Here is a 25050-nt window from a genome sequence, read left to right on the forward strand (position 1 = left end):
TCTCTGTCTTAGATCAAAGGAAAAGTGTGGAATAAACACTTTTGGGTTGGAATCTCAACTGAGATTTCTCACATGGCTAGAATAAGAGAGTAGGTCAGGTTTGACATGCCAGAGATCTCCTACCTGGGAGAGGGAGCTGTGGTTGTTGGCTTCTGTTGGTTAGAGCACTAGACTAAGGGGTCCATACCCAGTGTTGAATCCCTAGTTGGGTGAAGGATCTAAGACATGGATATAAAGGAGGCAGGTAAAATCAGAGCCAGGAGGGACCTTGGCAACCAATTAGTCTAGCCCCTTTCTATTACTGATGGAGAGACTGAGACCCACAGCTGGGGAGTGATTTTCCTATAGCCTGTAACAGAGGCAGGGCTGCCCATCTCTTCTCTCAACTCCAGGTGGGGCAGCCTGTTCTCAGGCCCTTGGTCACAAGGGTGACCAGAGGAGGAGGTTAGCACCATTAGCCCATACCAACTATCGGAAAAGCAGATTAGACTGTTTGCCCTACAAGTGTTTGTCAGCATTGCCACATTAGAGTTAAAGATGGCACCTTGCCTAATGAACTTATCCCTGCAGTCTCCTCCAGCAAGAGGGCTCTGGGCAAAATAACCTCCATGCCCAGTTCATCCATAGTCATACAGCCCTGCCTGATTTGAGGCTGAATGGAAACGCAGGCCCTGTCACCCGGGAGAGATTGTCTCCAAGTCCCAGGGGAGCCCTGTGGCAGTGAAGTTGTTGGTGTGCAGGAAGCCAGTATGCTCATTGACATGGGAGGCAGATTTCAGGTTTTGTTGCAAAAATATTTATATATTTTTTCATTTTCATGGATGACTGAAACCTTCTGAGTCCCAGCACTTTGGGTGAGTAATTCTCCTCCCCACTCCAGCTCCTCCTCCAAACTTCCTTCGGACCCAGTCATGTAACTGCCAGGCCTTGCTGACTAGAGTCCATCTGTGCCTATGTAGGAGCCGTGCAGCTTGAATCTGATTCAGTCAGTCTGTATGGTGCCTGCAACTTGCCCTGGAGACTTTTGTAAGAGGATGGAGGCCGAAGAGGCTTTTATCTTGGAAGAATCGTCATAAATGATTCTCTAATTCTAAGAGAGGGGTTGAACTTGGTCCTTGTGAGCTTACCAATGACTAGATGAATGTCATGAGGGAGACTCGGGCTGGTTAGCTTTAACAACCAACAGCTCAATTTAAAAGCTCAGAAATGGGGCCAGCCCTGGTGGCCTACTGGTTAAGTTAAGCGTGCTCCGCTTCGGCAGCCCGGGTTTGGTTCCTGGGTGTAGACCTACACCACTCGTCTGTTAGTGGCCATGCTGTGGTGGCGTCTCACGTCCAAAAATAAAAAGAGGAAGATTGGCAGTGGATGCTAGCTCAGGGAAAATCTTCTTCAGCAAAAACAAGCAAACAAACAAATAAAATAAAAGCTCAGGAATGGATAAGGACCTCTTTTTCAGATTTTTAGGCAAAGATCAATTGGCTTCAGTATGCAAATTATAGGAATTTAAAAAAATCAAATATGCTTACATTAGTATGATTTGTCTGTTTTTCTTGAGACTTACTATTGACATTCTTCATTACCAGTTAGAACCTAATGCTTTCACTCATTTTTAAAATATTTGTTTCAAAAGTCCATGAAATAGGAAGAACTGTCATGATCAAAAGTTAAGAGGATAGGTAATAGAGTCTTTCTGTCAGTCTGACTCTCCCTGTGTCTAACCAACTGTCCCTCTGTCTGGCTGACTGTCTCTTTGTCTGTCTTTCTGACTGCCCTCTGTCTGTGTGACTGACTGTCCCTCTCTCTCCCTCTCTCTTTCTATCTTCCCCTCTTCCACCTCTTCCTTTCTTTCTTCCTTTTTTTTTTATTGAATAAGTATTTGATCTCCTGCTGTATGGAAAGCTTTATTTTTTGTTAATTTATGAAGCTGATAGAACTCCTTTGTACCAGCGTGGAGCTTAATGGTTAGGTAAACTGGCCCTGCAGAGTCGAGGACAGAAAACTTCTCAGTGTCAGAACGAAGGACTTGAAACACCAGGCTCTGACCTCACATCAAAATGCAATAGCTCTCTGAAGTTTTACTAAACTAGAGAATGAATATGAATGGTGTAGGCATTCAATAAATGTTTGCTGAATTGAATGCAATAAAAATGATAAAAGAGACATTACAAATGCATTTTTTAAAACTTCATTACATGTACTGAAAGACGTTTTTGACATTTTATCTACATTCCTACTCACATCCCTAGCACCTGGCACATATGATGATAGAGTTCCTTGCTCTGCCGTGTTGTGATTCACTGGCTGCAGAGTCAAAACCCATGCTGGCCTCCAGTAATCTGATTCTAATGGGGAGTCGGGGGGCACTCACATTAAAGTGGGCATTGATATGTGCTTGGCATTCACAATACACATCTCATGAAATCTTTTAATAATCCCATAAGGCAGAATTTTCATCCCCATTATATTTTTTAACAATAAGAAAATTGAGACTTAGATATAGTCATTAATCCGCCTCAATCACATACCTAATAAGTGGTAGGATTGAATTGTAAATCCAAGGTTATCAAACTTTACAAAATATGTAATCATGTGCTTTCCACCTTTTTCTGTGCACCCTTGAAATCACATCACAGAAATAATACTTTGCTTTTTTTGGATTTGGGTTATCAATAGCAAATATTCTTTCATGTTCTATCTTAGAAACATTTCATTTTGAGTCTCATGAAACTTTAAGCATAAAGCTTCAAATTGTCAGGTAGTGCAAATGGCCCATGGTGTTCTTTACCATGTTTTAGCCCTAAATCCAGGCCACTCTTTAATGAATTCAATTCCAATAGAGGGTAAACGAGTCTCCCTTCAATAGGCCCTGGTTGAACATTTCATTTTTTCATTTTACACCCCTTCCCCATGTTGAAAAGTCTTAAGATCTATGGAGCAGTTCCCTCTTATCCGTGGTTTCACTTTCCGTGGTTTCCTTTACCTTTGGTCAACCACTATCAGAAAACAATGCTATGTCACAGTGCCTCTGTCGTTCACCTCACTTCATCTCATCACATAGGCATTGTATCATCTCACATCATCACAAGAAGAAGAATGGTGAATACAATACAATAAGATATTTAGAGAGAGTGACCACATTCACGTAACTTTTATTATAGTATATTGTTATAGTTCTATTTTATTATTATTGTTGTTCATCTCTTACTGTGCATAATTTATAAATTAAGCTTTATCATAGGTGTGTATGTATAGGAAAAAACGTAGTATATATAGGTTTCAATACTATCTGTGATATCAAGCATCTACTGAGGGTCTTAGAACTTATCCTCTGCAGATAATGGGGGATTACTGTATATTACTCAAAGCATACTTCAAAATTTTCTTGGTCTTAAAAACCTGGGCAACCTCCTCTAAATATGAGCAGGGAATGATACATAAGCTGCGTTATCACCACCCCGTAATTCTGGAGTGACAACAAAATAGTAGATGACTGTGCAAGTTAAAGAATTTGCCCAGTGGGCTCGTAAGCTAAATTATGCTGTCAGAATATAAACATGAAAGCCCATTTTATGATAAAAAGTAATGATACATAGAATTTGAGCATGATTCTTCTGCAAAAATAACATGTAAATTTGTAATGTGTCATTTACTTTTCAACAAAGTCCATTTGGTTGTTCTTTTTCTATTGAGACAGGCTCCAAGTTCCATGAGGGCCAGGGCCACTTGGCTTTAGAACTCAGCTTTATGTCTGCAGCACCCAAGTACTCAGGCAGTATTTGATGAAGAAATGAATGAGTATAATATAACATGAGATCCTCCGTGGCCTGAGGCTCTTTAAAAGCTACTGCTAAAGCTGTCTTTCTTCCTTGCTATTGGTGGGATTCTCAATGCTTCCCATGCCAGGAGCTTGGTTTCAAGGCTCTTATTAGGCCCATCAGGCTTGCATTTTAGCACCTGTCCCCTCTCGTACCTGTCTTTTTCCTTCTCAGTTACTCTCGGCAGGACCTTTCTGATCCTCCTGGGTCTCACTCCAATTCCAACTCAAACCATTCCCACTCTCCAAGCAGACATACTGTGTTATTCTGGGGCACCAGCCGAGGATATTTCTTAGTGGTAGATCCTCGGGGAAGATTATGTAAAAGAAGACAGACACCAGGTTGGGAAGATGATAGAGGGAATGCCTCCAGTAGACTCTTCTTTTCTGGGCAAACTTTGCTTATGGCAGATGTCCCTGCCACTTGCTTGTTTTGCTCTGGACTCCCTGGTTTGTTGGTTCTTTTCCTAAAACAATGCAAGAACTGAATGCAATCTTATCAATGTGCTTTGCCCACTGCAGAGCCCAGGGGAGTCACTGCTGCCCATAGTCTTGAGGTTTCATTGCTACTGGTGTCACTTAAGATTGGAATTAATGTCTTTTTACCTGCCATGCTGCACTGCTAGCTGTATAAGAGCTTAGGGCAATCATACATCAAGTTCTGTTTTTTCTTTTTTCTTTAGACATGAAATGTTGTAAAATCACCACCAACTGCAACACCCCAAAACACATTCTATAGTTGTATAGAAGATAGTTTTACATTTTTTTTAAAAAAGTAGTTCACATTCAACAGCCCTGGCTATTTACCACGTATGTATTTTAACCAACTGGGATCACACTGTTTATATTGTTTTATAACCTACCTTTTAACTTAACATATGAGGAAAACATTTCTACATCATTAAATAAATACCTATAATACCCTTTCCTGGATAATATTCTACTTTAGGGATGCCCACAGTATATTCAACCTATTATCTACTGTTACCAATCTGATTGTTTCTAATCTTTAGATATTACCAAGGAACATCACTGGGCCTAGGTCTTTGTGCAAGTTCTTAGTTATTTCCCTGGGAAGTTTCTAAAATCACATGAGCAAATTATTTTAAGACTTTTTTTTGGCAAAGTATTTGTATCGGTAGCTATTTATGTACGTTTGTACAAATCAATTAATAAACATATAAGAGGCAACAATGTATAAACAATATTTCAAGGCTAGTAGCTATAGTTTTATCATCAAAGTAAAAAAAAAACCATTATAATAATATCCAGTCCTGCTGTGTCTGCCTGCCTATGATACCTCCACTTTCTTTTTAATTTTATTTTTTGAACTTTTTTATTGAGGTGACATTGGTTTATAACATTATATGAATTTCAGGTGTACATCATTATATTTGGATTTCTATGTAGACGACATCATATTCACCACAATGTTACCATCCATCACTGCACACATGTGCCCTGGCACCCCTTTTGTCCTCCTCCCTCCTCCCTTCCCCTCTGGTAACCACCAATCTAATCTCTGTATCTGTGTGTTTGTTTGTTGCTGTTGTTGTTTTTGTCTTCCACTTATGAGTGAGATCATACAGTATTTGACTTTCTCCCTCTGACTTACTTCACTTAGCATAATACTCTCAAGGTCCATTCATGTTGTCACAAATGGCCAGGTTTCATCTTTTTTATGGCTGAATAGTATTCCATTGTGCATATATACCACATCTTCTTTATCCATTCATCCGCTGATAGGCGATTAGTTTCTTTCCAGGTCTTGGTTATTGTGAATGATGCAACAATGAACGTAGGGGTGCAAATATCTTTTCACATTCATGTTTTCATGTTGTTTGGCTAAATACCCAGAAGTGAAATAGCTGGCTCATATGGTATTTCTGTTCTTAATTTTTTGAGGAATCTTCGTATGTTTTCCATAGTGGCTGCATCAGTTTACATTCTCACCAGCAGTGTATGAGGGTTCCCTTTTCTCCACATCCTCTCCAACATTTGTTATTTCTTGTCTTGTTAATTATAGCCATTCTGACAGTTGTGAGGTAATATCTCATTGTGGTTTTTATTTAAGATTTTTGATACATAAATGATACTTTGGAGACTTTAATGAGTATTACGTTTCATCTCACTTTGGCTTAGATAATTTTAAATCTTGACTCTATTCTCTGTTGCATCAGTTATCACTACAAATTTGATAAGCAATTCTTCCATGTCTTGTCATTGGTTTTTTGAAAAATGTTTAAAAAGCTAAGGTCACTCCTTCTGCAAATATTTTCCAAAAGTTAACACTGTATAAGGCACTCTGTTAGATATTGGGGTAAAAGGAATAGAAATTCAAGAGTACATAAGCCTTAATCTTGGTCCTCTTTTATTTACTTAATATAGAAAGCATTGTTCCATTAATAAACAATTTGAAACATTTTTTGTTAAACTTTTCCCCTTTCTTAATGTACTAAATATGTTACTTTGTCAAATTTTAAAATACGTTGTCGAAATGGAAATAAGGGTAATTCAGCACGAGCATGACTTCCTTTTTTTCACCCAGGATTTTTTTAAAAAGCACATGCTTATTTTAGTAAATTAGAAAAATTCAGAAAACTATAAAGAAAATAAATGACTCATAACCAGACCATTCAAAGACAATTACTGTTAATTGGTGTATTTCCTTCCAGGCTTTTTCTTTGTATATTTTTTACATAGCTGAGATCATATTATATATGCAATTTTCCAAGCGTATAATGTAAATATTTCCTCATGTTATGAAAAACTCTTTGAAAACATTATCTCTAATGGCTCCCTAATATTCCATCATGGAAGTAAATTAAATATATAGAGTTTGATAGTTAATAGTGAAAACTCTGGAGTAAGAGTGCATGGATTCTAGTCCTGATGCTGCCATGGTTAGCTTGTGATTTCTGGCAAGTCATTTACCTTTTCTGTGGCTCAGTTTCCTTATATCAAAACAGAGATAATTATGATCTCTATCTTTTAAGTTTTCTATAAGGAATACATGAGACAATTCAAATAAAGTTTAAACTAGTACATACCACATAATGAGCGTGCAATAAAAGTTATTATTACTACTATTATTTTCTTAATCATCCTACCTATTGCTAGATATTTAAGTTGTTTCTAACTGAGATAGCATTTACTATCTAATTCTTTTTTTATTGCAGTAACATTGGTTTATAACATTATATAAATTTCAGGTGTATATCATTGTATATTTCGATTTCTGTGTAGATTACATCATGTTCACCACCCAAAGACTAATTGCCATCCGTCACCGCTAACATGCACCTAATCACCCCTTTTGCCCACCTCCCTGCCCCCTTGCCCTCTGGTAACCACCACTTCAATCTCTGTTTCAATGTGTTTGTTTGTTGTTTTTATCTTCTACTTAAGAGTGAGATCATACAGTATTTGACTTTCTCCCTCTGACTTATTTCACTTAGCATAATACTCTCAAGGTCCATCCATGTTGTCACAAATGGCCAGATTTCGTCATTTCTAATGGCTGAGTAGTATTCCATGTGTATATACACCACATCTTCTTTATCCATTCGTCTCTTGACGGGCACCTAGGTTGCGTCCAAGTCTTGGCTATTGCGAATAATGCTGCGATGAACATAGGGGTGCATGTATTTTTGTGCATTCGTGTTTTCATGTTCTTTGGAAAAATACCTAGCAGTGGAATAGCTGGATCATATGGTAGATCTATTCTTAATTTTTTGAGGAATTTCCATACTGTTTTGCATAGTGGCTGCACGAGTTTGCATTCTCACCAGCAGTGTATGAAGGTTCCCTTCTCTCCACATCCTCTCCAACGCTTATTGTTTGCTGTCTTGTTGATTATAGCCATTCTGACTGGAGTGAGGTGATATCTCACTGTAGTTTTGATTTGCATTTCCCTGACAGTTAATGATGTAATTTAATTCTAAAATTACTGTAGAGTGTAATTGTTCACATCTTTATAACCTTGGGATATTTTCTTAGAAGAGAATCAAAGTCAGTGCTATATACGCTCTTAAGATTCTAAATATTGCCAGAATTGCTTATCTACAGTATAGTGCAGTGTTATTATTCTCAGCAGGGAGATATGTCCAAATCAGGATCACCTGTGGGAATTTTTCACCTCTTCACCCGTTCTCATCCTCCCTCCCCCAGATGACACTTGAGAATCAGAATCTCTGGGGCATTTGAAACTCGTATCTTCTTAATTTCTTCATATGCAAAATGAGGCTATCGATACCTATTTCGTAGGGTTGTTGCTATAAATAAATAAGATGATGCATGTGTATAGGGCTTTAAACATAGTAAGCACTCGTTGTTAGCCATTATTACATTATTTTTACAAATAACAATTAAATTTATAATTTATACTCCTACCAGGAATGTATAAAATTATCTATCTGATTGCCCCTCATCAGTCTTGAGCATTATTATTATAAAATTTATTTTAAATTAATTTAAACTATTTAAATTATTAAAAATTATTTTTAAATATTTTCTAATTCAATAAGTGAAAGGTAGTATTTCAGTGTTTTAATTTGCTTTCCTTTGATTACTGTTGGAGTTGAACTTTTGTCACATATTTCCTAGTCATTTGTATTTCTGTGTGTGAATATGTGTCAGAGGGTGGGGGAGAGGGAGAGAGAGAGATCAGGATCTATTTATTTTACAAGGGTCTTTGTTTTGTACATCTTTTCCTTTTTTAGGGGGAGACTGTGTTGCTCTTCTGATAGTAAGGATATTATCCTTAGTCTGATCATGTCTTATTCCTATTGAACTAGTTTTGTCTTCCTATGATCAGTATATGTTTCTAAAAGTTTCCAAGCCATCTAGTTAATTATCCATTTTAGAATTTTGTCAGAGAGTGTTGTTAAGCTTAGAAGTCTAAGGTCCCTGGACTCCATTCTTTTTTCCCAATAAAAAAAAAAATCTGGGGCTGGCCCGGTGGCGTAGCAGTTAAGTTCACACACTCTGCTTCAGAGACCCGGAGTTCACCGGTTTGGATCCCGGGTGTGGACCTAGCACCGCTCATCAAGCTATGCTGTGGCAGATGTCCCACATATAAAGTAGAGGAAGATGGGCATGGATGTTAGCTCAGGGCCACTCTTCCTCAGCAAAAAGAGGAGGATTGGCAGCAGATGTTAGTTCAAGGCTAATCTCCCTCAGGAAGAAAAAAATCTGAAAACATTAGCCAATCTCCTGTCTCTGGCACAACTTGAAAACTCCATGATTGCTCTGAGCTTCCAGAAGGTGATGGAGATTGTCTGCAGCACCTTTTCCTTGGGCTAGAAAGTGGGTTCAGGGGAATGAATATAAAGAGCACAGATTACTTGATTGTAGTCAATGAACCTGGGAGACAGGGCCAGAAGGATGCTGACACCTTGGCCCAGAGTTGGTTCTGTGCCCCGTCCCTCTGCTTGTTCTTCAGATCTCCCTCCTAATTGGGTCTCTAACTTGTTTTTCCACATCTGAGTTCTCACCTTGGTAACCTAATTTATGCTTTACTGGCTTCCAGACTGACAATGTATCTGGCACTCTCACCCTTTGTAAGCATCAGAACTCCAAGTTCAGGCAATCAACTGTTAGCCTCTCTGAATTGGCCAATGGTCTGCCAGGATCTGCAGGTCCAAGTTCCCAGTGCCACATTTCCTGAGACAGCCCCTTCAACCCCTCCTGTTACTGTCCACACAGCCCTGAAAACTGCTCCATCCCTGTGGTGGTGTCTGGATTCCGGATCTTTGCCCACTGCCCACAAAACTCATCTTCTCCCTCATAGGGGTCATACAGACTCCTCCCTGAAATTTTAGAACTCAGACCTCTTAATGGCTGCTGCCAAATTTTGTCCAGCATTCCCTTTATTTACTATAATAATAATACATTATTATTTATGGCAATATAAATAACATTTTCTGATTACTTACTCTGTGCTAGGCATTGTGCTAAGTAGTTCATAAGCACTCTCTCATGGCATCTTCAAGGCAAGCATTTAAGGTTGGTTCTTTCATTGTTCCCACATCACAGATGAGGAAATCGATGCTTAGAGAAGTTAAATAGCTGCCTGGGATCACCCCACTAGTAGTAAATGTTGGAGCCATGAGCTGATTTCAGGTCAGTGTGATGTCTAAGCCTGTGATCTAAACTCTAAGATATGGCACCATCTGGGATTCCCCATCTGGCCTCCTTTTCCTAATCAGTTTACATCCCCTTTCATAAACCTGCATCTCCTACCACATATTTCTTTTTTTTTTTTTTTTTTAAAGATTTTATTTTTTCCTTTTTCTCCCCAAAGCCCCCCGGTACATAGTTGTGTATTCTTCGTTGTGGGTTCTTCTAGTTGTGGCATGTGGGACGCTGCCTCAGCGTGGTCTGATGAGCAGTGCCGTGTCCGCGCCCAGGATTCGAACTAACGAAACACTGGGCCGCCTGCAGCGGAGCGCGCGAACTTAACCACTCGGCCACGGGGCCAGCCCCATCCTACCACATATTTCTATAAACAAGGACAATTCAAAGCTGGGAAAGACCCTCACTGCCATTTCATTCTGCTGGGGTGACATCAGGTTTTCTCCTCCCTGATCCTGCTTGTAATTGCTACACAACTTCTGGGGAGCCCAGCTGAGTTACTCTTCTTCAGTGCTCCCCTTTTGGGGCAAAAGCCCCACCAGCCAGTCACGTATCTTTCTCTTTTGTCACCGTCTCCTATTTGCTCTGCAAGTGGACTTCCTTCTACTCACTTCCTAGCTCCTTCTTGCTCTTACTGGCAGGCTGCTTCACATTCTAGAGCTTCTCTCTGAGAGTCTTACATCTTTTCCACTTATATCCACTGTGGAGGTTCAGGATCTCAGTGTCTTTATCTTTGGGATCTCCCTAACAATTAGGAACCCACAAACATGCCTTCCTCAGGTCTGTTCACCTCAAGGGTGAGTTCAACCTATTATGGATATATTTGCTACTTATCTCAGACAGGAAAACTGCACAGATCTACAAATGTGGACAGCGAGGAAGTCACGGATAGAACTTCTGGGGGTGTGATGACAATTCTTTCCTCCTCCCTGCCCATTTCAAAGTCTGGAACTCCAGTATCTCCCAGCGAACTTCAATGTACCTGGAAAAGTAGCTTTTGTGTCTGGTCATATTCCTCTAACTTTCATGTACTGACTACAGCAACTTCTCAGTAGTGGCAGATTTAATAGTCACGGTTTCTACTATTTACAAGTGACTCCAAATTCCATGGTAGGTAGCAAATTGTCATTTTGCTGAGGTTAGAATTTGAAAATCTCATACTATTATTCTGGGTGTGGTCACAAGTCACTTAATGAGTGATTTATTCTTTTCTGAATGCATTTTATGGAGATAATGATATGCTACAGCAGTATCCACAGATATGGGGATTCCAGTAGTCTCTGGATGCATCCTGCGCAAAAAACAAGGGTTTAGTGTGGGTGCAATCCGAGGGCAGAGTGAGCCTCTCCTCCCCACCCACTGTAATCTGTTGCTGAGTGTGAGCAATCAGCAGGGAATTGACTTCACCTTCCTACAGCACCTTTCCAGGTCATTGACAGAAACTCCCTAGAAGTCAGAAATGCTCTTTATACACAATTATAAGTGATATAAATAATATTATCCAATTAGTCCATGTTTCATTCACCTGCTGCAATTATTTTTAATGCTTACTCCTGACTGCTTCTCTTGGGCTGGATTGGTATAGGGCACATTATCCTGCTGAGAATGGAAATGTTTGGTTTGCCTTTGGAGATATTTGAGGAATTGAGGAAATACTTTCATTTCTCCATCTAGAGGTTTAGTGTTGTGTAGATGCTGCCTGAGTGGAAACTGCCCATATGGAATATAACCTTTTATTTGTGGGCTAGAAAGTTTAGTTTCTCACATACCTGTTGCCAGCACCTGTCATGTCTCAGTACTACCCAGAATCTCCAATGACAGTAAGACCTGGGAATTCTTGGGGAGATAGAGTGTCACTTGCAGAAAAGGAGTCCATTATCTTGGAAGCCACTGCAGGAGTCATTCCCGAAAGCAATTTCTCAGAGCTTGTGCTCAAACCTTAGAAGGCTCTTCCTGCCACTGTGATTGAACGGGCAAGGAAGGGAGCCAAGCCCTCTTGGTCAGCAAATGTCATCAGTCATGATGAGCAACTAATCCTGATGAGACTTCTGATAAGGCTCTGGTATGATGACACATGAGGCCACATACAGCAGTTAACTCAGTTATTTGTAATCATTACTTTTTGGCCATTCAATAACCACTCTGTGAAATAATTTTCTGAATTTCCCAGAGTAGAGAAAGGAGCTGAGTTTTACCCCTTTTCTTTGGTGAAGCATCCGAGCTCTTATAAATGCTTGAAGGGAACTTTCTATAGCCCCATCAGATCTGACTTCAAGACTCTTAGTCACCTGAATCACCTGCTTTCTGTAGGGTGATGACACAGTGTTGGACACACCTGCTCTTTTCCTGACTCTGCCCACAGAGTAAACCCAAGGATTCTTCTGTGACTAACATCTCTGTTGCTGTTTCAAGATATCCCCAGGCAAGATGCAGAGTGATGGAGTGCTCTGTTGCTTCTCGCAGTACAAATGCGGCCACATCTCTTGGCCTAGAGCGTCCTTCCCTAGCAATGTGCTATGGTCATGCGTGTGCTGCAGTGGCCAACAAGTGTGTAGAGATACTGAACTATTGAGCCCCTCAGCACTGTGGGAGGCAGGTTGGACCAGGAGTGGCTGAAGCCCTTGGGCCAGTTGCCTCTAACTGTGGGCGGCCTCTTCTGTTTACCCCAGTGGGCCGTACAAATAGTATCATTTTCTGTGTGTCATGGTATGAAAAATGGTTAGGAAGCATTGACTTAACCTCTTTGATTTTCATTTTTCTCCTTTCTAAGTTGGGATTTTTTATTATTATCTTAGAAGACCATCGTGAAGATCAAAAACTTGAATGCATATGAAGAGACCTTAAGAACTGCCATACATTTGCTGGGTGCATCACTGGCCACTGAGAGACAGGAATCTATCTCCATTTATTCTCACTGGCTGTCCCTTTGAGTGTTTGATGGAATTCCACTTTTTTTCACTCTTTCCCAAGTCATGAAATCAATGAACTGCATCTATCATTGAGGTTCAAGCACTGACATGATACATTTTCTGTAGTCTTTGGTTCTTGTGATTTCTTTAAGATTTCTACCAGAGCAGAAGTTCCTTGCCCCTCTGCCCAGTGATGCTGAGGGTACACAGCAGTGTAGCTGCATCCATTGGTCTGTCTACATTCATGTCCCAGCTACTCCCAAGTCCACCCAGGCCAAGGCCTCGCCTTCTTGCTAAAGAGGGAGCCTTTGCTCCCTCTGAGCCTGTGTTGCCTTCGACTGTAGGCCCTTGCCCTGGGCCAAGAGCATCTCAGTTTTTCATGGTTTCAGCATCTGTGCTCTAGGGTGTGAGCTGGCTGGTCTTGGTACCCTAGGTGTTTCCAGAGAATGACTTCTCTTGGCCCTGCAGACAGAGATCTCATGGGCAGAGAGGAACTAGACTGTCCTCCTCAACAGGTCTAAAGCCAAATGCTATCTTGATAAGTATGTGAAAATCAATTCACAAAACAATACACCATAAAATGTTAACACTGGTTTTCTGGATGCTGGAAGTATGAATCATTTATTTTCTTCTTTAGAGCTTCTGATTTTTTCAGATTTTCTATAGTGAAACTGAAAGTGTATTTTAAATTATATTTCTAAAAGATGCACTCAAGATGTGCTGCATGAAGGCAAATAACAGCTCCAACATTCCTTCACACTTGCTGGCTGCAAATTACTGCCTCTGCTTTCAGAGCCAGGCGATTTGGAGGGGGTGGAAGCCAAGAGGGAGGGGGAGCAGGCAGCAATGTGGGCCATTGAATTTCCTCTTTTCAGACATTGCTCTGGCAGCTAATTCCAGGGTGCTCATCTGTATGGTGGCAGCGTGACTTTCATGTTTTCCCCAAGGTGTTTTATGGCCTTTTTACAGTGTAGTTTGAATAACTTTCTCTCAGTAACTTCCAAGTAGTGAAAAATATCAGGTAGTTTCTCTTTCTCCCTCTCTTTTCTTCTCTTCTTTGTTTCTGCCCATTCCTTAATGCTAATGTCTTTACTGTCTCTTCCTTCACCCTGCTCCTTCTTTTCTCTCTCTTCCTGCTGCCCCTCTTCCTCTTCACCTCTTTTCACCTAATCTTTAAAGTAAAATTAAACATGGTGGTGAGAAAGAAAGCATTTGATCATGTTGGCCCAGGCCTCAATGAGGGGAGTGAAAATATGGATTTATCATTAGGAGCTACGTGGCTGCAAGGGTGGTTCCAGGCACCTTTTCATCCCTCCACTTTTCCAAAAGGTAGTTTGGTTTTCAGACCTATAACAACTGACGTATCTTCATTTGACTTCATCATTGAGGGCAGGGAAGTCTGCTTAAGAAATTGATGCTTAAGCTGAGGCCCCAACATAGATGAGTAGTTAACTAGTTAAAGAGAATGGGATGGGGTGGGAGGCTGGAGAGGGCAAGGATCAACCAAGGGGATGGCCTAGAACTGCCACCTAGAATGCCTTCACCCTGTTGGTAGGACTTCCCTGTCCTGTTAATCATCTCTTGCCTTTTCTCTGATGCTCAGCCTGTTGGCCAAGCTTCCTACAGGGAAGGGGCCTGGAATCCAGACCCCAGACTCCAGCCCTTCCCTCTAGTGTCTGGCTGTGTTTGAGTTCTGAAGGTCTAATCCCCTGCAGTTTCCTCCTCAGCATGTTTTCCATCAGACTGCCAGGCCTCTGATAAATTTCATCCTAAGCATCCTTCCCCTGATCAGCCAAGGCCCCACTTCAGGGCCAAGCATCAGGCCTGGTGGGAGTTGCCATTGAAACAGTGCTGGCTGAGCTTGAGACCCTGGAGAGCCAGCTGCCCTGACTGAAGGTATATGTTTCTAGGTGACCTTCCTGGTTGACCTGAAGGAAGTCTGTCATCCTCCAGTTAGGAGAATGCTATAGGAAGGTCAGTGATCTGATCAATCTTTCTGCTATATATAATTCAATGTCCCTGTTTCAGGGGAATCAACATCATCTCCAAGATTTTCTGAATGGGACAGTGGCATCGCTGGTTGGTCCATACAACGAGGGTCCTCAGCAACACCTCACCTTTCTTGATTGTGAATAAGGAGCAGGTGCCCTACACTGAGACAGACTTGGGCTTGAGTAGACGCCTGCCATCTCCAGCCTCCCACCCCATCCCATTCTCTTTAACTAGTTAACTCTACTCATCCACCTTAGGGCCTCAGCTTAAGCATCAATTTCTTAGGCAGTCTTTCCCGGGCCTTAATGATGAAGTCAGATCCGTCTTTTCTTGTGTGAATAAGATTAGCTCTGAGCTAACATCTATGCCACTCTTTCTCTATTTTTTTTACGTGGGATGCCTCCACAGCATGGCTGATCAGCAGAGTAGGTCCACACCCAGCATCTGAACCAGCACCACCGAAGCAGAGCATGCAGAACTTTAACCAACTCCACCCCGGGGTTGGCCCCCAGATCCCTCTTTTATACATTCTCACACAGCTGTGTATCTCTCTTTCACAACACATACCCATGTTGAGACATTGCAAGGATTTGTGAGGTTGTTGGACTACTGTCTGCTGCCCCACCACCTCTAAGCTCCTCAGTCATAAGCTCTAAGGGCGTAATGATTAAGTTTGCCCAGTAATGCATCCTAACTGCCAAAGACAAAACTTGGCACATAGGAGATGCTCAATAAATATTCATTGAATTAATTAATTAATCTTAGTTCCATCCCTTTTCATTCCAGGACCTTGGGCAAGTTATTTAACCTCTCTGGGCCTCAGATCCCTCATTGGAAATGGAGATTATAATCCCCTATTCATAAAATTGTGGGATTTACATGAGAAAATTGTTGAAAAGAACCCATAATGGGGCCTGCATGCATAATAGGCATACGCATACAGTATTGGGTTTTTTCCATAGTTTCATTTTCACCTGAGAGTATTGCACAGATCCGTAGTTTAAGGGTTTAAAGAGCAAAAATACATGTCTCTCTATTTCTTTCCTCTTCTCCTTCTTTATTACCTTCTTCAGTGGTTGGGTAAGGCACAGAATGAAGGGTCAGAAGATCACATTCTCAATTTTTCACTAACGAGATGACCTTGGGTAAGGCATTGGCCTTTCTGTGTTTCAGCTTCCTTGTATATGTGATGGGAAGACGTAGACAAATGGTCTTTACAGTCCTTCCCAACTCTCTCACCCTGGGTCTCTGCATAGGGGTCAAGGGGAACATTGACCACTGTTGTTCACAGTGTAAGATGAATGGAAGCAAAAAAGGAAATGCAGCTTCAGAACAGGGAGAAGCAAATTAGGCTATTGGCCTATCTATTTTAATTCTGTACAAGCTAAGTGTATTTTAGTAATACAGGTGAAGAATGTTTTAAAATGTATCATCATGACAATGCCCCTTGGAAACAGTACAAGGATTTCTAGTGTATCTTTCTTCAAAAGAGCCTCAGGGCTTTGTATATACGGTCTCATTAATTCTCAGAGGATCCCTAAAGTTGGATGAGAAAGCATGATGAGTTCTGTTTTATATGCAGAGAAACAAAGCTTCAAAAAGGTTAAGTAGCTTACCCAAGGTCACACAGTAACAACACTGTTCCCAGACACCCAGCTCTCTATCTGGCACACCAGTCTGTTAGAGCATTCTGCTCCCAGTCTTGGAAATGTGTCCAGCCATGGGTAAGAGGTCTTTGTTCTGAGCAATGTGGTATTTAAAGTGTGGTTTCTTGGAGGCTAGACTCTTTTTACTGGAATGAGAGGGGTGACAAGTAGATAAAAAGGGTTTGAAAGGTTTGGAAGTTAGTAGAAAGTGTTCTGCCCCTCCTCCTCCTCCCACCACAGGTATCCTTTTTGTGGACCAACCAAGGGTCCATCTCAAGGGGCAAGCATCAGACCTGGTGGTGGTTGCCATGGAAACAGTGCTGGCTGAATTCGAGGCCCTGGAGAGCCAGCTGCCCTGACTGAAGGTGTATGTTTCTAGGTCACCTTCCTGGTTGACCTGAAAGGGTCCTGTCACCTCATTTAGGAGAATTCTGCAGGCATCTGTGATCTGATAAATCTTTCTGCTGTATTTGACTCAATGTCATTGTTCTCTCAGGCAGTCAACATCATCTCCAAGAGGTCTTTGTTGGAGAATGGCATTTCCAGTTGGTCCATGTATCAGGGGTCCTCAGTCATATGTCCTATCCTGATGCTAGCTGTGTGACCTTGGATAGGGCAGTTGTGCTTTTCGAGCCTCAATCTTCTCATCTGTAAAAGGGGTTAATTAACAGGACTATCATAAAGATTATAGGAGTAAATGGCTCTGAAAGGCATCAGTGGGTCAAAAGTCATGGTGCTTGTGTAAGTAGTTAGTATCCACTCTTTCCTGCTGGAGCTCACCTCTTCTTGTGAAAGTGGGCTCTCTCTAGGGAGGCACCTTGGTAACTGTTGCTTCCCAACTTGAAACATCAGGTCAAGAGAAGAGCTATTTGTTCCTGGATAGTTTGTAGCTTCTTATCCAGCTTATCTAGAGACTACTGGGTCCTCTGGTAAGTGGTCCCCACAGGCACTCCCTCGTTCCAAAAGAGAAAGGTCTTTCATTGGTGGATTTGGTTTTCTAGACTATCTGGTCTTTGTGTCACTTGCAGTACATCAATTATTTATTGCCTAGTAAAGCTTTCTGAGATCACAAGATAAAAGGCCTGGTGGCAGTTCAAAGTCTCTTCTTTTTGATTATTATTCTAGTCAACATATTTTGGGGGGAGAAAATAGACGTGAGATCACAGTGGAGTAAATTTCATAAAGAGTATAAGCAAGCTGCAGAAATGGAGCTGGGATGGACAGTTGTGTCCCTGCTGAGGGAAGCACTCAGGCTTGGGGTATGTGCTTGTGTGTGTGTGTGTGAATAATCAGGTCACCTGGATAGTGACACCCTCTTCATTGCTTTCATGAATTAGTACAAATGGCAGTTAGTCTTCCTCTGCTACCAAAAGCCATTGAGACCACCCTGGCTAGGTAGATAGGACTAGTGACCAAGTATACTTGGAACAGGGATTCCAGGACAAAAGGAGACATTGCAGGGCTCATAGGCCAGTCAGGAGCACTTGCTTGGGACACTGAAGTCATCTCTAGATAGGTCAAAATATGACAACTTGGAACACAAATTCTGAAGGGGCAGCATCAAGTATCACATTGCCATCATTATCTGGCTTTGACTATGAATTACAAGTCACCTACATAGACATGATATCCCCACCGATCAGGTGATCTCTGGGGTCTGTGCCCCTGATTTGGCCCTGACCTTGACCTTGGGGAGCATGTCCACCATGAGACTGAACAACAGTCCCTATAAATGAGGTTTTCCTAATTTCTTCTAAATCTGTGAGCTTGAGATCTATGAGTGAAATTAATACAATTATACTCTGTTGTCATGAATAACCAAGATAGTTTGAACAACATTTAATAAATGACCTAAATGCCCCTGTTCTAAGTGGCAATAAGCCATGGTGGTTAAGGAGGCAGGAGGGCCCAGTCGAAGTTTTGTTTCAGCCCACCCTGAATCTCAGCTCAACTGCTTTGATGGGGCTACAGCTCTGGGAAGATGGGGAGCCCTGGAGAAGGAAGAATTTGGTTTAGATCTTTAAGAAAGGGTGGGATTTAGGAAAGCAGGAGGTGAGGAAGGACGTTCTAGGCAGAAATCAGCTTGGGCAAAAATTTGGAGATGTGTGTAATGGAGACCATAGAATGTGAAAAGATTGAATGGGAAATAAGGCTGAACAAGTAAGAAGTGATCAAAGTGTGAAAGCTTCAAATTTATACGTTTTAGCCATTTCTGCAGCAACCTCTTTGTGATTCCCTTTTTGGTGTGGGCCCAATATAGTGCAGGTAAGCTACTCCCCAAGGGCAGAGACACATTAGTGATTTCCCTTGTATTGCCCTCCATGCTCCTTAAGACTGTGCCTTGGGAAGGAGTGCCTGCTTTTATTGGCTGACAGATATGGTTCACCACTGAATGAACTCAGTAGTGATCCATGGGTCCTTTTGGGCTTGGGGACAGGCAAGAAACGTGTTGAAACTATGACTTTCAATGGTACAAGGGAGTATTATGGGAGATAATAATTTTTGCTTCAAGACTTGAGCTGCCAAGACAGAGCACAAACTTGGTGGGTGGGAGTGGGGCTGGAGAAAGGTGAGGTGGAGAGGGGGCTGTTTACTTCCATTCAAATTCCGCCCCTGACACTAATAGCTCCTCTCTGAATGAGCCAGCTGCGAGGAAATGTGAAAGCAAACTACAGAGAACCAACTATGTGTGAACTGGAGAGGACCTTAGCGAACAGCCAGCCCAACCTCCTCATTTTCCAGGCCTCAGGAAGGTGTGGGGAGGTCTGTGTGTTTAGACAAAGGACACATCTGCTAACTCTCCCTTTCTTTTCTCTGAAGATCACATCTCTGTTTTTCAGATTAAATGAACTGCCTGTTACAACTCCAGCATCATGGCTGACTCTATTAGTCACGTAAATTCACTGAGAAGGTTTCTTTGGCTGAACAGGTGTGGGCTCAGCCCTGTGAATACCGAAGCCGCTTCCTTCGGCTGCCGATCCCAAACGGGGAGGCCCGCCCTGGGAGCCGGTCTTGCTATGCTTGCTCACCACCATTTGACATCCGGACAACTATTTATTTGCCCACATTAAGCTTTGCTTTGTGTGACACAAAATCATTGTAAAAGAATGCATTATTAAGTGTGTTTTCAAATAAGGGGGGGGAAGCTAGCAGGCTGTCACTGATTGTTTTATTGTTGGAAGAAAATAAATAAGTAAAATGTGTATGAGGCAAGGCAGGAGCAGTTCCAAGGAGTGTTTGGAATAGAAGCATTTTTACATTTTATTGATGTAAGTTTGTAAAACATGCTTGCTAGTGAACCCAGGGCATTCGTGTAAATAGCCATCACACACACATAGCTCTCTATTATTTATACCTATGCAAGTATGATATATCCACTGTAGTATGTACATTGGCTTAGGAATAAATAGACACACAGTAAGACATGTAAATAAAGGCTGGAAACAGAGACATTGCCAGTTGGCTGAAACTAGTGTAGTAGAGATCACGGACAGTTGGCTGAGTTAATAATTTACCAGTGAATGATAGAGAAGCAGCTCTTTGGGGGCACTTTTGATTTCTGGACATCGTATCCAAGATCCTTGGATATAGGAAATGAACCAAGACTGTCATTCATTTTGGATTCTGAAGCAGAGATAGAAACATAAAACTCAAGAATGGTGTGATTGATATTGAAAGAGTATATCATGCACACATTATCTCATCTGGCCCTTACAAAACCCTGCAAGTCGGTAGACCACACATTATTCTTGTTCTTATCATCATTTACAGAACATTGAGGTTCCACAGAGTAGGTGATTAGCCTGTAGTTCAACAGCTAATAAGTGCCAGAGCTAATAATTTTATCGAGGGCTGATTTCATTCATTTGAAAAATATTTATTTCTCAATATTTATTTCATAGTGCCTACTGTGTGTCAGACATGGGGCTGTAGCAATGACTAGTGCAGGAGGTATGCAATAAACAAGTGAAATTAAATATAAGAAATAATAAATGCAGGGCAAGGGGATAGAGGGTGGGTTATGGGCTGTGCTGTTTCTGACAGGATGATCAGGAAGTTCTTTCTGAGGAGGTGACATTTGAGCAGAGACCTGGATGGAGAGAGGGAATGAACACGTGCCTCTGGGAGAGAGGAGTTTTTTAAGGCTGAGAGAACCACCAGTGCAAAGGCCCTGAGGCAGGAGTGTGCTTGGCGAGTTTGAGGAATAGCAAGCAGGCCTATGGGGCTGGAGCTCCACAAGCAAGGAAAAAATGGTTGGAAATGAGGCAGAGAGAGAAGCAGGGGCCAGATCATGGGGCCTTCAAGGGCTGGGCCACAGCAAGAAATGTGAAAGCTATTTCAGGGCTGAAGCGTCAATCTAACTGCCGTGTGGAGAACACACTGAAAATGAACAATAGTAGCTGCAGGGAGTCTAGCTGGGAGCTTATAGCGGTAGTCAGGGTGAGAGGTGATGGGGGAGAGATGAGAAGGGGTAAAATTCAAGTAGAGCCATCAGATTTGTTCATGAATTGATGTGGGGTGTGGGAAAAAGAAAGAAGTCGAGGATTCCTCCTTGGTTTTGGTCCAAGCAACCAGGAGAGTTTTATCATCACTTTCAGAAATGGGGAATGCCTGGGGTGTAGGTGGAGGGAGATCTAGTGTTTATTTTTGCATGTGTTAAGTTTGAGCTACTCATCAGTCAATCAGATGGAGATTTCAGACTGGCAGTTGGATATATATTCTACTGTTCATGGGAGAGGTTGGGTCTGAAGATAGAAATTCAATAGCATTAGAATATAGATGGCATTTAACGCTATGACACTGGATGAGACTGCTTTGGGAGTAAGTTTGGATGGAGAAGAGGAAGGGCGCAAGCTCCCCAACTTTTACCGACTGTCAAATAATAAAACAAAGACCCCCCCCGCCCCCAGAGTTTAAAAAAAAAAAAAAGCTGATCTTATTAACATGTCAGGCAAGGAAAAAATTCACTGCGTAGTTAAGGAAGAAAAGTCAGAGTTTTTGAAAGCCTTAAGAAGAGGGTTACACAGTGGGCATGCTAATTTGGAATTGAAAATCAGCACTTTGGACAGGAGAGAATGAGTTCATAAGTCTGTACGTGCTTGGTTAAAACAAGTCCCTTCTGCATTTGTCAACAATCTCAGTGAGGTCAAGGAAGATGCTGGTGTCCTGGGGTCACTTGAAATTCGTGGTCATTGATCATTAAAAGCTGTTTAAAATCACTGTGATGAAATACAATAGTCAGCCGTGAAATCTCCTAGGTAATTGCTACTGGAAAGTGGAGAATGTTCCTTCTGTACACCCTTGAAAATGGGGAGGATCTGGCAAAGAAGAGTAAAGAGGACCTGCCACTGAAGTAGGAGCGAAGGACGGTGGCAACTAAGGACCATGTGGTCACCAAGATGTGAGGAATCCAAGAAGCAGGGAGGGGTCGGCAGGGTTACATGCTGCTGCGAGGTTAGTAAGATAAGGACCGACCAAGACTGTCCATTGTATCTGCAACTTGGATCACGGTGACTGGTGACCTTGGACTGGAGTAGTGGAGATAATCTTGATTTTATTGAGTTCAAGAGAAAATAGGAAAGAGAAAGTGGAGACAGGAGCATAGACAAATCTTTTAAGAGATTTAGCTGTAAAGGAGAGCAGAGTATTGGGACAATGGCTAAAGAAGAGAGTGGAGGTCAAGGATGTTTTTTCTTTTTCTTTTTTAAGATGGTACATGTTTGCTGCAGATGAGATTGACTTGGTAGAGGGGGCAGAATTGTTGATCCAGGAGAAAGGGGGACAATTATAACAGCACATTCCTTGAGGATGGGTGAGATAAGCACCTAAGTGGAGGGGCGGCCACTGCTCACCAGAATAGGCAGTATATCTGTTTTAACAGGAGAGAAAGTAGTGTATACAGGTACCAGTACTTGTAAGTTGGTAGATTTGGTTTTTTCCCTCAGTGACATGAGAAACAAGATGCCTAGCTGAGAATGTGGACGAATAGGGGGAAGTGGAGGTTTGAGGAGTAAGAGACATTTCAAAGTAATGGTGCTGGAGAGAGAGAGGGTGAATTCAGTGGGTCAGGGAATGCAGTAGGATTCCTGGGCAGTCCTGAGGGTCCTCTTGAGGTCTGTGGTCATGAATTTAAAGTGAGACTTGCGTCATCCTGGTGTATTCCTCCTCCCCTTCAGCCCCATTCCTCTCCCACCACCACATTCAGCAACTCAGGACAGTTGTGAAGGAGGAAAGAGGCAGGAGTTGTAGTTGTCTGCAAGGGAATTAACATAGTGATGAACCTGAAATCTAGGCCAAGGACACCAGAGGGTGATACACGGTGGAAAGAATAGCATCAAGAGGTTGGAGGTTTCACTCTGCCTGGACACCGTGCACTGTCTGGAAAGGGCTCAGGATATCACCAGAAAAAAAATCCCTAAAACGATCTTGTCTGTAGCCAATCAATAACGCCACCGTCCAGAGTGCATTTCTTTACTCTTCTCTCCTTAGCGGTCTTGGCCATTACTGGTCAGCCTCACTTGGGCACCTGGAAACTCTTGCTCCTACTTTCACCTTTCCTTTCTTTTCCACCCCTCTTCCCCAGGGTGCAAGTTACACTCTACTGCAGCCAGCAGGTCTTCATTCACGCCTTCTTCCCCTAAAGCTGTGCTGCTGAGGCCCACTTCACTCTGGATCCTCACATTTTCACAATGAAGCAGCAAGAAACCAAGCCTTTCTCTTGCTTACATGGATTGCTTCTCATGGCCTCACTTTTCCCTGCGCTAGATACCCCCTTCCCACCAAGAGTGAGGTAGGGGAGGAGAGGGAGTGTGAAGGGAACAGAGAGCCTCTTCCCTGCGTTTGTTAAATGCAGAGGTACTTTCTTCTTTTTATTCTAAATTTATGCATATTCTGTGAGTTTTTTTTTATTGAGTTCATGATAGGTTACAATCTTGTGTGATTTCAGTTGTACATTAATGTTTGTCATTCGTGTTGTAGGTGCACCACTTCACCCTTTGTGCCCACCCCCCCACCCCACCTTTCCCCTGGTAGCCACTAATCTGTTCTCTTTGTCCACATTTTTAAATTCCTCATATGAGTGGAGTCATACAGAGATTATCCTTCTCTAACTGGCTTATTTCACTTAACATAATTCCCTCAAGGTAATTCTGATCTCTTTATATCATACATAGAACAGTCAAAAACTCTTTTCTTGTACTCAGGACCCAGCACTTGTAACTCAGATCTTTGGAAGGCAGAGATAAGAGTGTTTCTGTTAGGAAGGAGACCATAGAATGCCGATCCTGTTCTACCTGCGGGGGCACATGGTCCTGTGGTCAGCTTTACCCAAGTGCAGCTGTACTGTTAGGGATCTGGAAACAAAAGGTTGTCATGGTCCTCCAGGCTAGTGATTTTCTTAAAACACGTGAAGAGCGGTTGATACTAAAAGGGGGTTGGAGGCAGGAGCCTAGGGCCCGGAGGAGCTGCTGCTGGAGGTGATGTGGAAGAGACTACAGAGAGCACAGGCTGGAAAAATGTTTCTGCTGCTGCTGCTTCATTTTCATCTTGCTTTTCTTCTTCCTCTTTTTTCTTTTCACCAAGTCACTCCAGGTGGTTTAAGAGTTACTGTTTGAGTAGCAAGCCAGCCCACTCATGGTAGAGCATGCCTTTTTGATGCTAGGTAAACTTGGGTTCAGTTCCTGATTCCATCATTTGTTCCTCTGAGCCTCAGTTGTTGCATCTGTAAAATGGGATGATGATGCTTATCTCAGAGAGCCACTGTGAATACAATGTGAGATTATGTGGGTAAAGAGCCTCGCATGGTGCCTGACCCATGGAAGCTTCAGAAGAAATCCTAGTTCCCTTCCTTCCTTCCTCCCCACACTCAGTCTTGCTACGCATCTATCTACCAAACAGAACCGATTCTCAAAACCCTTCCTTCTTTAACAGAAAAAGCTTTGCCTGCCATAAAACATTAGCAAATACTGATTGAATTGGGGATTTTCTGGGAAGAACTACGTAAGACCATGCAGTGTGTGTTAGTTTGATTTGTAGATATATTATAATTACTTTTCACCACACAAACTCACTTGAGGTACTATTAAAGCAATGGCATAATGCTGCCTCTTTCTTTTTCTCTCAACCCTTTTTTCTCGCTTGCAAATCAGAAATGTTAATCCTGTGGGGCTCCCTGGACTCTGGACTGTGGGAAAACCCATCACCTAGCTTTTATTCCCTGTGAAAATAACATAATTGCCAAAAACTCATAACTTCTGAGTGCAGTTTCATCCCTCTCATTGATAGGGCAATAACACAAGCAAACAACATTAGATGAAGTTACAAGTCTGAACATAAAGTAAAATGGAGGCATTATTTGGATGAGATGAATTGAAGTTCTCTATAAAGTTGCACAGATTCTTATAGGTAGGATAGGCTTTGGAGAGAGCTAGTAGAACAAGCTGTTAAGTAGCTTGGCTTCTAGTTCATCTCCCAGAGATCTTTGGCATGGCCTTGGTCACGAAGTTCAGGCTTCTTAGATCTGGCTGCCCCGGGTGGAAAATGTACACTGAGGTCC

The 25050-nt window shown here is 42.1% G+C and overlaps 1 protein-coding gene across 2 annotated transcripts in view; it reads left to right on the forward strand.

Annotated features, from left to right (window-relative positions):
• ALK (ALK receptor tyrosine kinase) overlaps positions 1-25050 on the forward strand; it is a 654920-nt gene that overhangs the window by 153882 nt on the left and 475988 nt on the right. The window lies entirely within an intron of this gene.

Source organism: Equus przewalskii, chromosome 14 (assembly GCF_037783145.1).
Source record: "Equus przewalskii isolate Varuska chromosome 14, EquPr2, whole genome shotgun sequence".
Classification (NCBI taxonomy): Eukaryota; Metazoa; Chordata; class Mammalia; order Perissodactyla; family Equidae; genus Equus; species Equus przewalskii.